Source organism: Aphelocoma coerulescens, unplaced genomic scaffold, assembly GCF_041296385.1.
Source record: "Aphelocoma coerulescens isolate FSJ_1873_10779 unplaced genomic scaffold, UR_Acoe_1.0 HiC_scaffold_55, whole genome shotgun sequence".
In the NCBI taxonomy this organism is placed as follows: domain Eukaryota; kingdom Metazoa; phylum Chordata; class Aves; order Passeriformes; family Corvidae; genus Aphelocoma; species Aphelocoma coerulescens.
In genome coordinates, this window is record NW_027183894.1 from 1,156,825 (window position 1) to 1,170,350 (window position 13,526).

A 13,526-nucleotide genomic window follows, 5' to 3' on the forward strand; every position below is an offset into this window, starting at 1 on the left:
TGATGTTGAAAGAGTCAAGAAGAGAAGAAGGGAAAAAAAACCCCAAAGTCCCAGGAAAACAAAGTTCAACTCTCCATCTCCCCCCAGAGAAAAGGAGCTGAAAACTGGCTAAAAAGAAACAAAGTTGCTTCCTCTGCTCTTGCTGCAAGCAGGATGCAGAGGAGTGTGTATGTGTGTCCTTGAACAAACGCTCTGAGAAGTTTGTCCGGTTTTTTTTTCCTCTCCCCCCTCTCAGGCTCAGTTGAAAGGCACAGAAATGCACAAAGTTCACTTCTGGGCATAGAGCAGCAATAGGGGATACACATGATAACGTCACCCCAAGACACAGGGACAGAGAATTCAGTGGAAAGACTCCGAGAATTCTGCTCCCAGAGAATTCTGCTCACCCTGACCCTTGTAGAAAGGGGACATCGTTCCCGGCAGCCTGTACTGAGCATGTGGCTCCTGAGTGGGGTTTGTTGTTTAGGAAACCTGCTCCGGCTTTTCCATTCTTTCCTTCCAAACAGGAAAACTTCTCCTGGGGCTGTGTGCAGGCAGAGCCCTGAGGAGAGCAGGTGGCACATGGTGCGCTGGGCTGGGACAGCCAGCTGCAGAGCTCAAGGGAAGAAGCCCAAAGTGTCACAATGGCTCCTTGCCTTCACATGCAACACCTGGGTCACAATGGTCTCCTTGATTCCATGAGGCCCCACTGTGTCACAATGGCTCCTTGGTTCCATCGGGTTCCGCAGTGTCACCATGGTCTCTTTTGATCCGCATTGTCATCATGGACAATTGGTTCCATGAGGCCCCGCAGTGTCACAATGGTCCCTTGCTTCCATAGGTTTGATGTTGTAACAATGGACTCCTTGCTTCTATGAGCTAGCCTGCTTTTTGCAGAGGTGTCTTTGGTTCCAACAAGGCCCCGCTGTGTCTCAGTGCACCCTGGCTTCCATGTGGATCTGGAGCATCACAAAGGCTCCTTGGTTCCACCAGGTCCTGCTGTGTCACAATGGGTCCTGTGGTCCCTGAGGCCCTCCAAAGTCATCATGGAGGCTTGCTTCCATGAGGTTCCATTATGTGCCAGTGGTCATCTTGGTTCCAGGAGTTTCCTTAGTGTCACAATGCTCTCCATGCTTCCATGATTCCCCACAATGTCACAATGCTCTCCATGCTTCCATTAGGCCCTGCTTTGCCACAATGGTCCCCTTGTTTCCATGAGGCCCCGCTGTGTCACAATGGACCTATGGTTCCAGGATGTTGCGTGGTGTCACCGTGCTCTTCTTGAATCCGCCGTGTAACCATGGACCATTGGTTCCATGCGGCCTGGCCGTGTCACAATGGGCTCCGTGATTCCATGATTCCCCACGGTGTCACAATGGAGCCTTGTTTCTAGGAGGTTCTGTACTGTCACAATTGCCTCCTTGATGCCATCAGCCCCTGCAGTGTCACAATGGCTCCTTGGTTCCATGAGGAACACAATAGCTTGGCATAAGCATTGAGCAACAGCTGCTGAACACACCTGGCAACATCTGCTTGCATCAAAAGAGGGCTTCAAGCTGACAATGGCACCAGCAGCTTCCATCTGCAACAGAGACCCAGGAAAGGACAGGCTGTGCCGGTTTGGACAAATGTGGAGGAAAATATCCTCTGATAGAAGGCAGGTTACACCCAGCCCTCCCCCACCAGCTTCGGGAAAAAAGAATTTTCCTGGGACGAAAGTGAAAGAGATAAAAACAATTTTTTAACAAACACCCAGGAAAAGGAGAACAATGCTAAATATTAAAAGCTCTCGCTGTGCAGAGAAAGCTGGGATAATTTGAGAGTCCTTCCGTGTTTCGGTGGGGTCTCCTGAAACATCCATAGACAGCGAGGCCCGTGCAAAGAAATAGGGAGCCATTCTTGAGAGAAGTTTCAGAGCTCTTTCTTCTCCAGCCACATGGGCGGGGCACTGCCAAAGAACTGAGCAATCACGGCACAACCAGGGCCCTCCTGGCACAGGGCAACACAAAATAAGCAGTGCTGAACAGGATTAGGGCACATGTCAGCAGGGAGCAGGGAGACCCCGTGCCCAGGCCATGCCTCTACCCCAGGGTCCCCTCTCCCATGACCTCATGGCAGGGGGGAGGAACCCCAACACTTCCGGAGGTGTAGTCTCTCTCCTCCTCCTTGCAGCTGGCTCATGGGCCCACATTCAGGGCCCCCACCTCGGGAGAAAATTCTCCCAATGTAGTCTGATGTTGAAAGAGTCAAGAAGAGAAGAAGGGAAAAAAAACCCTAAAGTCCCAGGAAAACAAAGTTCAACTCTCCATCTCCCCCCAGAGAAAAGGAGCTGAAAACTGGCTAAAAAGAAACAAAGTTGCTTCCTCTGCTCTTGCTGCAAGCAGGATGCAGAGGAGTGTGTGTATGTGTGTCCTTGAACAAACGCTCTGAGAAGTTTGTCCGGTTTTTTTTCCTCTCCCCCCTCTCAGGCTCAGTTGAAAGGCACAGAAATGAACAAAGTTCACTTCTGGGCATAGAGCAGCGATAGGGGATACACATGATAAAGTCACCCCAAGACACGGGGACAGAGAATTCAGTGGAAAGACTCCGAGAATTCTGCTCCCAGAGAATTCTGCTCACCCTGACCCTTGTAGAAAGGGGACATCGTTCCCGGCAGCCTGTACTGAGCATGTGGCTCCTGAGTGGGGTTTGTTGTTTGGGAAACCTGCTCCGGCTTTTCCATTCTTTCCTTCCAAACAGGAAAACTTCTCCTGGGGCTGTGTGCAGGCAGAGCCCTGAGGAGAGCAGGTGGCACATGGTGCGCTGGGCTGGGACAGCCAGCTGCAGAGCTCAAGGGAAGAAGCCCAAAGTGTCACAATGGCTCCTTGCCTTCACATGCAACACCTGGGTCACAATGGTCTCCTTGATTCCATGAGGCCCCACTGTGTCACAATGGCTCCTTGGTTCCATCGGGTTCCGCAGTGTCACCATGGTCTCTTTTGATCCGCATTGTCATCATGGACAATTGGTTCCATGAGGCCCCGCAGTGTCACAATGGTCCCTTGCTTCCATAGGTTTGATGTTGTAACAATGGACTCCTTGCTTCTATGAGCTAGCCTGCTTTTTGCAGAGGTGTCTTTGGTTCCAACAAGGCCCCGCTGTGTCTCAGTGCACCCTGGCTTCCATGTGGATCTGGAGCATCACAAAGGCTCCTTGGTTCCACCAGGTCCTGCTGTGTCACAATCGGTCCTGTGGTCCCTGAGGCCCTCCAAAGTCATCATGGAGGCTTGCTTCCATGAGGTTCCATTATGTGCCAGTGCTCATCTTGGTTCCAGGAGTTTCCTTAGTGTCACAATGCTCTCCATGCTTCCATGATTCCCCACAATGTCACAATGCTCTCCATGCTTCCATTAGGCCCTGCTTTGCCACAATGGTCCCCTTGTTTCCATGAGGCCCCGCTGTGTCACAATGGACCTATGGTTCCATGATGTTGCGTGGTGTCACCGTGCTCTTCTTGAATCCGCCAAGTAACCATGGACCATTGGTTCCATGCGGCCTGGCCGTGTCACAATGGGCTCCTTGATTCCATGATTCCCCACGGTGTCACAATGGAGCCTTGTTTCTAGGAGGTTCTGTACTGTCACAATTGCCTCCTTGATGCCATCAGCCCCTGCAGTGTCACAATGGCTCCTTGGTTCCATGAGGAACACAATAGCTTGGCATAAGCATTGAGCAACAGCTGCTGAACACACCTGGCAACATCTGCTTGCATCAAAAGAGGGCTTCAAGCTGACAATGGCACCAGCAGCTTCCATCTGCAACAGACACCCAGGAAAGGACAGGCTGTGCCGCTTTGGACAAATGTGGAGGAAAATATCCTCTGATAGAAGGCAGGTTACACCCAGCCCTCCCCCACCAGCTTCGGGAAAAAAGAATTTTCCTGGGAAGAAAGTGAAAGAGATAAAAACCATTTTTTAACAAACACCCAGGAAAAGGAGAACAATGCTAAATATTAAAAGCTCTCGCTGTGCAGAGAAAGCTGGGATAATTTGAGAGTCCTTCCGTGTTTCGGTGGGGTCTCCTGAAACATCCATAGACAGCGAGGCCCGTGCAAAGAAATAGGGAGCCATTCTTGAGAGAAGTTTCAGAGCTCTTTCTTCTCCAGCCACATGGGCGGGGCACTGCCAAAGAACTGAGCAATCACGGCACAACCAGGGCCCTCCTGGCACAAGGCAACACAAAATAAGCAGTGCTGAACAGGATTAGGGCACATGTCAGCAGGGAGCAGGGAGACCCCCGTGCCCAGGCCATGCCTCTACCCCAGAGTCCCCTCTCCCATGACCTCATGGCAGGGGGGAGGAACCCCAACACTTCCGGAGGTGTAGTCTCTCTCCTCCTCCTTGCAGCTGGCTCATGGGCCCACATTCAGGGCCCCCACCTGGGTAGAAAATTCTCCCAATGTGGTCTGATGTTGAAAGAGTCAAGAAGAGAAGAAGGGAAAAAAAACCCCAAAGTCCCAGGAAAACAAAGTTCAACTCTCCATCTCCCCCCAGAGAAAAGGAGCTGAAAACTGGCTAAAAAGAAACAAAGTTGCTTCCTCTGCTCTTGCTGCAAGCAGGATGCAGAGGAGTGTGTATGTGTGTCCTTGAACAAACGCTCTGAGAAGTTTGTCCGGTTTTTTTTTCCTCTCCCCCCTCTCAGGCTCAGTTGAAAGGCACAGAAATGCACAAAGTTCACTTCTGGGCATAGAGCAGCAATAGGGGATACACATGATAACGTCACCCCAAGACACAGGGACAGAGAATTCAGTGGAAAGACTCCGAGAATTCTGCTCCCAGAGAATTCTGCTCACCCTGACCCTTGTAGAAAGGGGACATCGTTCCCGGCAGCCTGTACTGAGCATGTGGCTCCTGAGTGGGGTTTGTTGTTTAGGAAACCTGCTCCGGCTTTTCCATTCTTTCCTTCCAAACAGGAAAACTTCTCCTGGGGCTGTGTGCAGGCAGAGCCCTGAGGAGAGCAGGTGGCACATGGTGCGCTGGGCTGGGACAGCCAGCTGCAGAGCTCAAGGGAAGAAGCCCAAAGTGTCACAATGGCTCCTTGCCTTCACATGCAACACCTGGGTCACAATGGTCTCCTTGATTCCATGAGGCCCCACTGTGTCACAATGGCTCCTTGGTTCCATCGGGTTCCGCAGTGTCACCATGGTCTCTTTTGATCCGCATTGTCATCATGGACAATTGGTTCCATGAGGCCCCGCAGTGTCACAATGGTCCCTTGCTTCCATAGGTTTGATGTTGTAACAATGGACTCCTTGCTTCTATGAGCTAGCCTGCTTTTTGCAGAGGTGTCTTTGGTTCCAACAAGGCCCCGCTGTGTCTCAGTGCACCCTGGCTTCCATGTGGATCTGGAGCATCACAAAGGCTCCTTGGTTCCACCAGGTCCTGCTGTGTCACAATGGGTCCTGTGGTCCCTGAGGCCCTCCAAAGTCATCATGGAGGCTTGCTTCCATGAGGTTCCATTATGTGCCAGTGGTCATCTTGGTTCCAGGAGTTTCCTTAGTGTCACAATGCTCTCCATGCTTCCATGATTCCCCACAATGTCACAATGCTCTCCATGCTTCCATTAGGCCCTGCTTTGCCACAATGGTCCCCTTGTTTCCATGAGGCCCCGCTGTGTCACAATGGACCTATGGTTCCAGGATGTTGCGTGGTGTCACCGTGCTCTTCTTGAATCCGCCGTGTAACCATGGACCATTGGTTCCATGCGGCCTGGCCGTGTCACAATGGGCTCCGTGATTCCATGATTCCCCACGGTGTCACAATGGAGCCTTGTTTCTAGGAGGTTCTGTACTGTCACAATTGCCTCCTTGATGCCATCAGCCCCTGCAGTGTCACAATGGCTCCTTGGTTCCATGAGGAACACAATAGCTTGGCATAAGCATTGAGCAACAGCTGCTGAACACACCTGGCAACATCTGCTTGCATCAAAAGAGGGCTTCAAGCTGACAATGGCACCAGCAGCTTCCATCTGCAACAGACACCCAGGAAAGGACAGGCTGTGCCGGTTTGGACAAATGTGGAGGAAAATATCCTCTGATAGAAGGCAGGTTACACCCAGCCCTCCCCCACCAGCTTCGGGAAAAAAGAATTTTCCTGGGACGAAAGTGAAAGAGATAAAAACAATTTTTTAACAAACACCCAGGAAAAGGAGAACAATGCTAAATATTAAAAGCTCTCGCTGTGCAGAGAAAGCTGGGATAATTTGAGAGTCCTTCCGTGTTTCGGTGGGGTCTCCTGAAACATCCATAGACAGCGAGGCCCGTGCAAAGAAATAGGGAGCCATTCTTGAGAGAAGTTTCAGAGCTCTTTCTTCTCCAGCCACATGGGCGGGGCACTGCCAAAGAACTGAGCAATCACGGCACAACCAGGGCCCTCCTGGCACAGGGCAACACAAAATAAGCAGTGCTGAACAGGATTAGGGCACATGTCAGCAGGGAGCAGGGAGACCCCGTGCCCAGGCCATGCCTCTACCCCAGGGTCCCCTCTCCCATGACCTCATGGCAGGGGGGAGGAACCCCAACACTTCCGTAGGTGCAGTCTCTCTCCTCCTCCTTGCAGCTGGCTCATGGGCCCACATTCAGGGCCCCCACCTCGGGAGAAAATTCTCCCAATGTGCTCTGATGTTGAAAGAGTCAAGAAGAGAAGAAGGGAAAAAAACCCCCAAAGTCCCAGGAAAACAAAGTTCAACTCTCCATCTCTCCCCAGAGAAAAGGAGCTGAAAACTGGCTAAAAAGAAACAAAGTTGCCTCCTCTGCTCTTGCTGCAAGCAGGATGCAGAGGAGTGTGTGTATGTGTGTCCTTGAACAAACGCTCTGAGAAGTTTGTCCGGTTTTTTTTCCTCTCCCCCCTCTCAGGCTCAGTTGAAAGGCACAGAAATGCACAAAGTTCACTTCTGGGCATAGAGCAGCAATAGGGGATACACATGATAAAGTCACCCCAAGACACGGGGACAGAGAATTCAGTGGAAAGACTCCGAGAATTCTGCTCCCAGAGAATTCTGCTCACCCTGACCCTTGTAGAAAGGGGACATCGTTCCCGGCAGCCTGTACTGAGCATGTGGCTCCTGAGTGGGGTTTGTTGTTTGGGAAACCTGCTCCGGCTTTTCCATTCTTTCCTTCCAAACAGGAAAACTTCTCCTGGGGCTGTGTGCAGGCAGAGCCCTGAGGAGAGCAGGTGGCACATGGTGCGCTGGGCTGGGACAGCCAGCTGCAGAGCTCAAGGGAAGAAGCCCAAAGTGTCACAATGGCTCCTTGCCTTCACATGCAACACCTGGGTCACAATGGTCTCCTTGATTCCATGAGGCCCCACTGTGTCACAATGGCTCCTTGGTTCCATCAGGTTCCGCAGTGTCACCATGGTCTCTTTTGATCCGCACTGTCATCATGGACAATTGGTTCCATGAGGCCCCGCAGTGTCACAATGGTCCCTTGCTTCCATAGGTTTGATGTTGTAACAATGGACTCCTTGCTTCTATGAGCTAGCCTGCTTTTTGCAGAGGTGTCTTTGGTTCCAACAAGGCCCCGCTGTGTCTCAGTGCACCCTGGCTTCCATGTGGATCTGGAGCATCACAAAGGCTCCTTGGTTCCACCAGGTCCTGCTGTGTCACAATGGGTCCTGTGGTCCCTGAGGCCCTCCAAAGTCATCATGGAGGCTTGCTTCCATGAGGTTCCATTATGTGCCAGTGGTCATCTTGGTTCCAGGAGTTTCCTTAGTGTCACAATGCTCTCCATGCTTCCATGATTCCCCACAATGTCACAATGCTCTCCATGCTTCCATTAGGCCCTGCTTTGCCACAATGGTCCCCTTGTTTCCATGAGGCCCCGCTGTGTCACAATGGACCTATGGTTCCATGATGTTGCGTGGTGTCACCGTGCTCTTCTTGAATCCGCCAAGTAACCATGGACCATTGGTTCCATGCGGCCTGGCCGTGTCACAATGGGCTCCGTGATTCCATGATTCCCCACGGTGTCACAATGGAGCCTTGTTTCTAGGAGGTTCTGTACTGTCACAATTGTCTCCTTGATGCCATCAGCCCCTGCAGTGTCACAATGGCTCCTTGGTTCCATGAGGAACACAATAGCTTGGCATAAGCATTGAGCAACAGCTGCTGAACACACCTGGCAACATCTGCTTGCATCAAAAGAGGGCTTCAAGCTGACAATGGCACCAGCAGCTTCCATCTGCAACAGAGACCCAGGAAAGGACAGGCTGTGCCGGTTTGGACAAATGTGGAGGAAAATATCCTCTGATAGAAGGCAGGTTACACCCAGCCCTCCCCCACCAGCTTCGGGAAAAAAGAATTTTCCTGGGAAGAAAGTGAAAGAGATAAAAACTATTTTTTTAACAAACACCCAGGAAAAGGAGAACAATGCTAAATATTAAAAGCTCTCGCTGTGCAGAGAAAGCTGGGATAATTTGAGAGTCCTTCCGTGTTTCGGTGGGGTCTCCTGAAACATCCATAGACAGCGAGGCCCGTGAAAAGAAATAGGGAGCGATTCTTGAGAGAAGTTTCAGAGCTCTTTCTTCTCCAGCCACATGGGCGGGGCACTGCCAAAGAACTGAGCAATCACGGCACAACCAGGGCCCTCCTGGCACAGGGCAACACAAAATAAGCAGTGCTGAACAGGATTAGGGCACATGTCAGCAGGGAGCAGGGAGACCCCGTGCCCAGGCCATGCCTCTACCCCAGGGTCCCCTCTCCCATGACCTCATGGCAGGGGGGAGGAACCCCAACACTTCCGGAGGTGTAGTCTCTCTCCTCCTCCTTGCAGCTGGCTCATGGGCCCACATTCAGGGCCCCCACCTCGGGAGAAAATTCTCCCAATGTGGTCTGATGTTGAAAGAGTCAAGAAGAGAAGAAGGGATAAAAAACCCCAAAGTCCCAGGAAAACAAAGTTCAACTCTCCATCTCCCCCCAGAGAAAAGGAGCTGAAAACTGGCTAAAAAGAAACAAAGTTGCCTCCTCTGCTCTTGCTGCAAGCAGGATGCAGAGGAGTGTGTGTATGTGTGTCCTTGAACAAACGCTCTGAGAAGTTTGTCCGGTTTTTTTTCCTCTCCCCCCTCTCAGGCTCAGTTGAAAGGCACAGAAATGCACAAAGTTCACTTCTGGGCATAGAGCAGCGATAGGGGATACACATGATAAAGTCACCCCAAGACACGGGGACAGAGAATTCAGTGGAAAGACTCCGAGAATTCTGCTCCCAGAGAATTCTGCTCACCCTGACCCTTGTAGAAAGGGGACATCGTTCCCGGCAGCCTGTACTGAGCATGTGGCTCCTGAGTGGGGTTTGTTGTTTGGGAAACCTGCTCCGGCTTTTCCATTCTTTCCTTCCAAACAGGAAAACTTCTCCTGGGGCTGTGTGCAGGCAGAGCCCTGAGGAGAGCAGGTGGCACATGGTGCGCTGGGCTGGGACAGCCAGCTGCAGAGCTCAAGGGAAGAAGCCCAAAGTGTCACAATGGCTCCTTGCCTTCACATGCAACACCTGGGTCACAATGGTCTCCTTGATTCCATGAGGCCCCACTGTGTCACAATGGCTCCTTGGTTCCATCAGGTTCCGCAGTGTCACCATGGTCTCTTTTGATCCGCACTGTCATCATGGACAATTGGTTCCATGAGGCCCCGCAGTGTCACAATGGTCCCTTGCTTCCATAGGTTTGATGTTGTAACAATGGACTCCTTGCTTCTATGAGCTAGCCTGCTTTTTGCAGAGGTGTCTTTGGTTCCAACAAGGCCCCGCTGTGTCTCAGTGCACCCTGGCTTCCATGTGGATCTGGAGTATCACAAAGGCTCCTTGGTTCCACCAGGTCCTGCTGTGTCACAATGGGTCCTGTGGTCCCCGAGGCCCTCCAAAGTCATCATGGAGGCTTGCTTCCATGAGGTTCCATTATGTGCCAGTGGTCATCTTGGTTCCAGGAGTTTCCTTAGTGTCACAATGCTCTCCATGCTTCCATGATTCCCCACAATGTCACAATGCTCTCCATGCTTCCATTAGGCCCTGCTTTGCCACAATGGTCCCCTTGTTTCCATGAGGCCCCGCTGTGTCACAATGGACCTATGGTTCCAGGATGTTGCGTGGTGTCACCGTGCTCTTCTTGAATCCGCAGTGGAACCATGGACCATTGGTTCCATGCGGCCTGGCCGTGTCACAATGGGCTCCGTGATTCCATGATTCCCCACGGTGTCACGATGGAGCCTTGTTTCTAGGAGGTTCTGTACTGTCACAATTGTCTCCTTGATGCCATCAGCCCCTGCAGTGTCACAATGGCTCCTTGGTTCCATGAGGAACACAATAGCTTGGCATAAGCATTGAGCAACAGCTGCTGAACACACCTGGCAACATCTGCTTGCATCAAAAGAGGGCTTCAAGCTGACAATGGCACCAGCAGCTTCCATCTGCAACAGAGACCCAGGAAAGGACAGGCTGTGCCGGTTTGGACAAATGTGGAGGAAAATATCCTCTGATAGAAGGCAGGTTACACCCAGCCCTCCCCCACCAGCTTCGGGAAAAAAGAATTTTCCTGGGAAGAAAGTGAAAGAGATAAAAACTATTTTTTTAACAAACACCCAGGAAAAGGAGAACAATACTAAATATTAAAAGCTCTCGCTGTGCAGAGAAAGCTGGGATAATTTGAGAGTCCTTCCGTGTTTCGGTGGGGTCTCCTGAAACATCCATAGACAGCGAGGCCCGTGCAAAGAAATAGGGAGCCATTCTTGAGAGAAGTTTCAGAGCTCTTTCTTCTCCAGCCACATGGGCGGGGCACTGCCAAAGAACTGAGCAATCACGGCACAACCAGGGCCCTCCTGGCACAAGGCAACACAAAATAAGCAGTGCTGAACAGGATTAGGGCACATGTCAGCAGGGAGCAGGGAGACCCCCGTGCCCAGGCCATGCCTCTACCCCAGAGTCCCCTCTCCCATGACCTCATGGCAGGGGGGAGGAACCCCAACACTTCCGGAGGTGTAGTCTCTCTCCTCCTCCTTGCAGCTGGCTCATGGGCCCACATTCAGGGCCCCCACCTGGGTAGAAAATTCTCCCAATGTGGTCTGATGTTGAAAGAGTCAAGAAGAGAAGAAGGGAAAAAAAACCCCAAAGTCCCAGGAAAACAAAGTTCAACTCTCCATCTCCCCCCAGAGAAAAGGAGCTGAAAACTGGCTAAAAAGAAACAAAGTTGCTTCCTCTGCTCTTGCTGCAAGCAGGATGCAGAGGAGTGTGTATGTGTGTCCTTGAACAAACGCTCTGAGAAGTTTGTCCGGTTTTTTTTTCCTCTCCCCCCTCTCAGGCTCAGTTGAAAGGCACAGAAATGCACAAAGTTCACTTCTGGGCATAGAGCAGCAATAGGGGATACACATGATAACGTCACCCCAAGACACAGGGACAGAGAATTCAGTGGAAAGACTCCGAGAATTCTGCTCCCAGAGAATTCTGCTCACCCTGACCCTTGTAGAAAGGGGACATCGTTCCCGGCAGCCTGTACTGAGCATGTGGCTCCTGAGTGGGGTTTGTTGTTTAGGAAACCTGCTCCGGCTTTTCCATTCTTTCCTTCCAAACAGGAAAACTTCTCCTGGGGCTGTGTGCAGGCAGAGCCCTGAGGAGAGCAGGTGGCACATGGTGCGCTGGGCTGGGACAGCCAGCTGCAGAGCTCAAGGGAAGAAGCCCAAAGTGTCACAATGGCTCCTTGCCTTCACATGCAACACCTGGGTCACAATGGTCTCCTTGATTCCATGAGGCCCCACTGTGTCACAATGGCTCCTTGGTTCCATCGGGTTCCGCAGTGTCACCATGGTCTCTTTTGATCCGCATTGTCATCATGGACAATTGGTTCCATGAGGCCCCGCAGTGTCACAATGGTCCCTTGCTTCCATAGGTTTGATGTTGTAACAATGGACTCCTTGCTTCTATGAGCTAGCCTGCTTTTTGCAGAGGTGTCTTTGGTTCCAACAAGGCCCCGCTGTGTCTCAGTGCACCCTGGCTTCCATGTGGATCTGGAGCATCACAAAGGCTCCTTGGTTCCACCAGGTCCTGCTGTGTCACAATGGGTCCTGTGGTCCCTGAGGCCCTCCAAAGTCATCATGGAGGCTTGCTTCCATGAGGTTCCATTATGTGCCAGTGGTCATCTTGGTTCCAGGAGTTTCCTTAGTGTCACAATGCTCTCCATGCTTCCATGATTCCCCACAATGTCACAATGCTCTCCATGCTTCCATTAGGCCCTGCTTTGCCACAATGGTCCCCTTGTTTCCATGAGGCCCCGCTGTGTCACAATGGACCTATGGTTCCAGGATGTTGCGTGGTGTCACCGTGCTCTTCTTGAATCCGCCGTGTAACCATGGACCATTGGTTCCATGCGGCCTGGCCGTGTCACAATGGGCTCCGTGATTCCATGATTCCCCACGGTGTCACAATGGAGCCTTGTTTCTAGGAGGTTCTGTACTGTCACAATTGCCTCCTTGATGCCATCAGCCCCTGCAGTGTCACAATGGCTCCTTGGTTCCATGAGGAACACAATAGCTTGGCATAAGCATTGAGCAACAGCTGCTGAACACACCTGGCAACATCTGCTTGCATCAAAAGAGGGCTTCAAGCTGACAATGGCACCAGCAGCTTCCATCTGCAACAGAGACCCAGGAAAGGACAGGCTGTGCCGGTTTGGACAAATGTGGAGGAAAATATCCTCTGATAGAAGGCAGGTTACACCCAGCCCTCCCCCACCAGCTTCGGGAAAAAAGAATTTTCCTGGGACGAAAGTGAAAGAGATAAAAACAATTTTTTAACAAACACCCAGGAAAAGGAGAACAATGCTAAATATTAAAAGCTCTCGCTGTGCAGAGAAAGCTGGGATAATTTGAGAGTCCTTCCGTGTTTCGGTGGGGTCTCCTGAAACATCCATAGACAGCGAGGCCCGTGCAAAGAAATAGGGAGCCATTCTTGAGAGAAGTTTCAGAGCTCTTTCTTCTCCAGCCACATGGGCGGGGCACTGCCAAAGAACTGAGCAATCACGGCACAACCAGGGCCCTCCTGGCACAGGGCAACACAAAATAAGCAGTGCTGAACAGGATTAGGGCACATGTCAGCAGGGAGCAGGGAGACCCCGTGCCCAGGCCATGCCTCTACCCCAGGGTCCCCTCTCCCATGACCTCATGGCAGGGGGGAGGAACCCCAACACTTCCGGAGGTGTAGTCTCTCTCCTCCTCCTTGCAGCTGGCTCATGGGCCCACATTCAGGGCCCCCACCTCGGGAGAAAATTCTCCCAATGTAGTCTGATGTTGAAAGAGTCAAGAAGAGAAGAAGGGAAAAAAAACCCTAAAGTCCCAGGAAAACAAAGTTCAACTCTCCATCTCCCCCCAGAGAAAAGGAGCTGAAAACTGGCTAAAAAGAAACAAAGTTGCTTCCTCTGCTCTTGCTGCAAGCAGGATGCAGAGGAGTGTGTGTATGTGTGTCCTTGAACAAACGCTCTGAGAAGTTTGTCCGGTTTTTTTTCCTCTCCCCCCTCTCAGGCTCAGTTGAAAGGCAC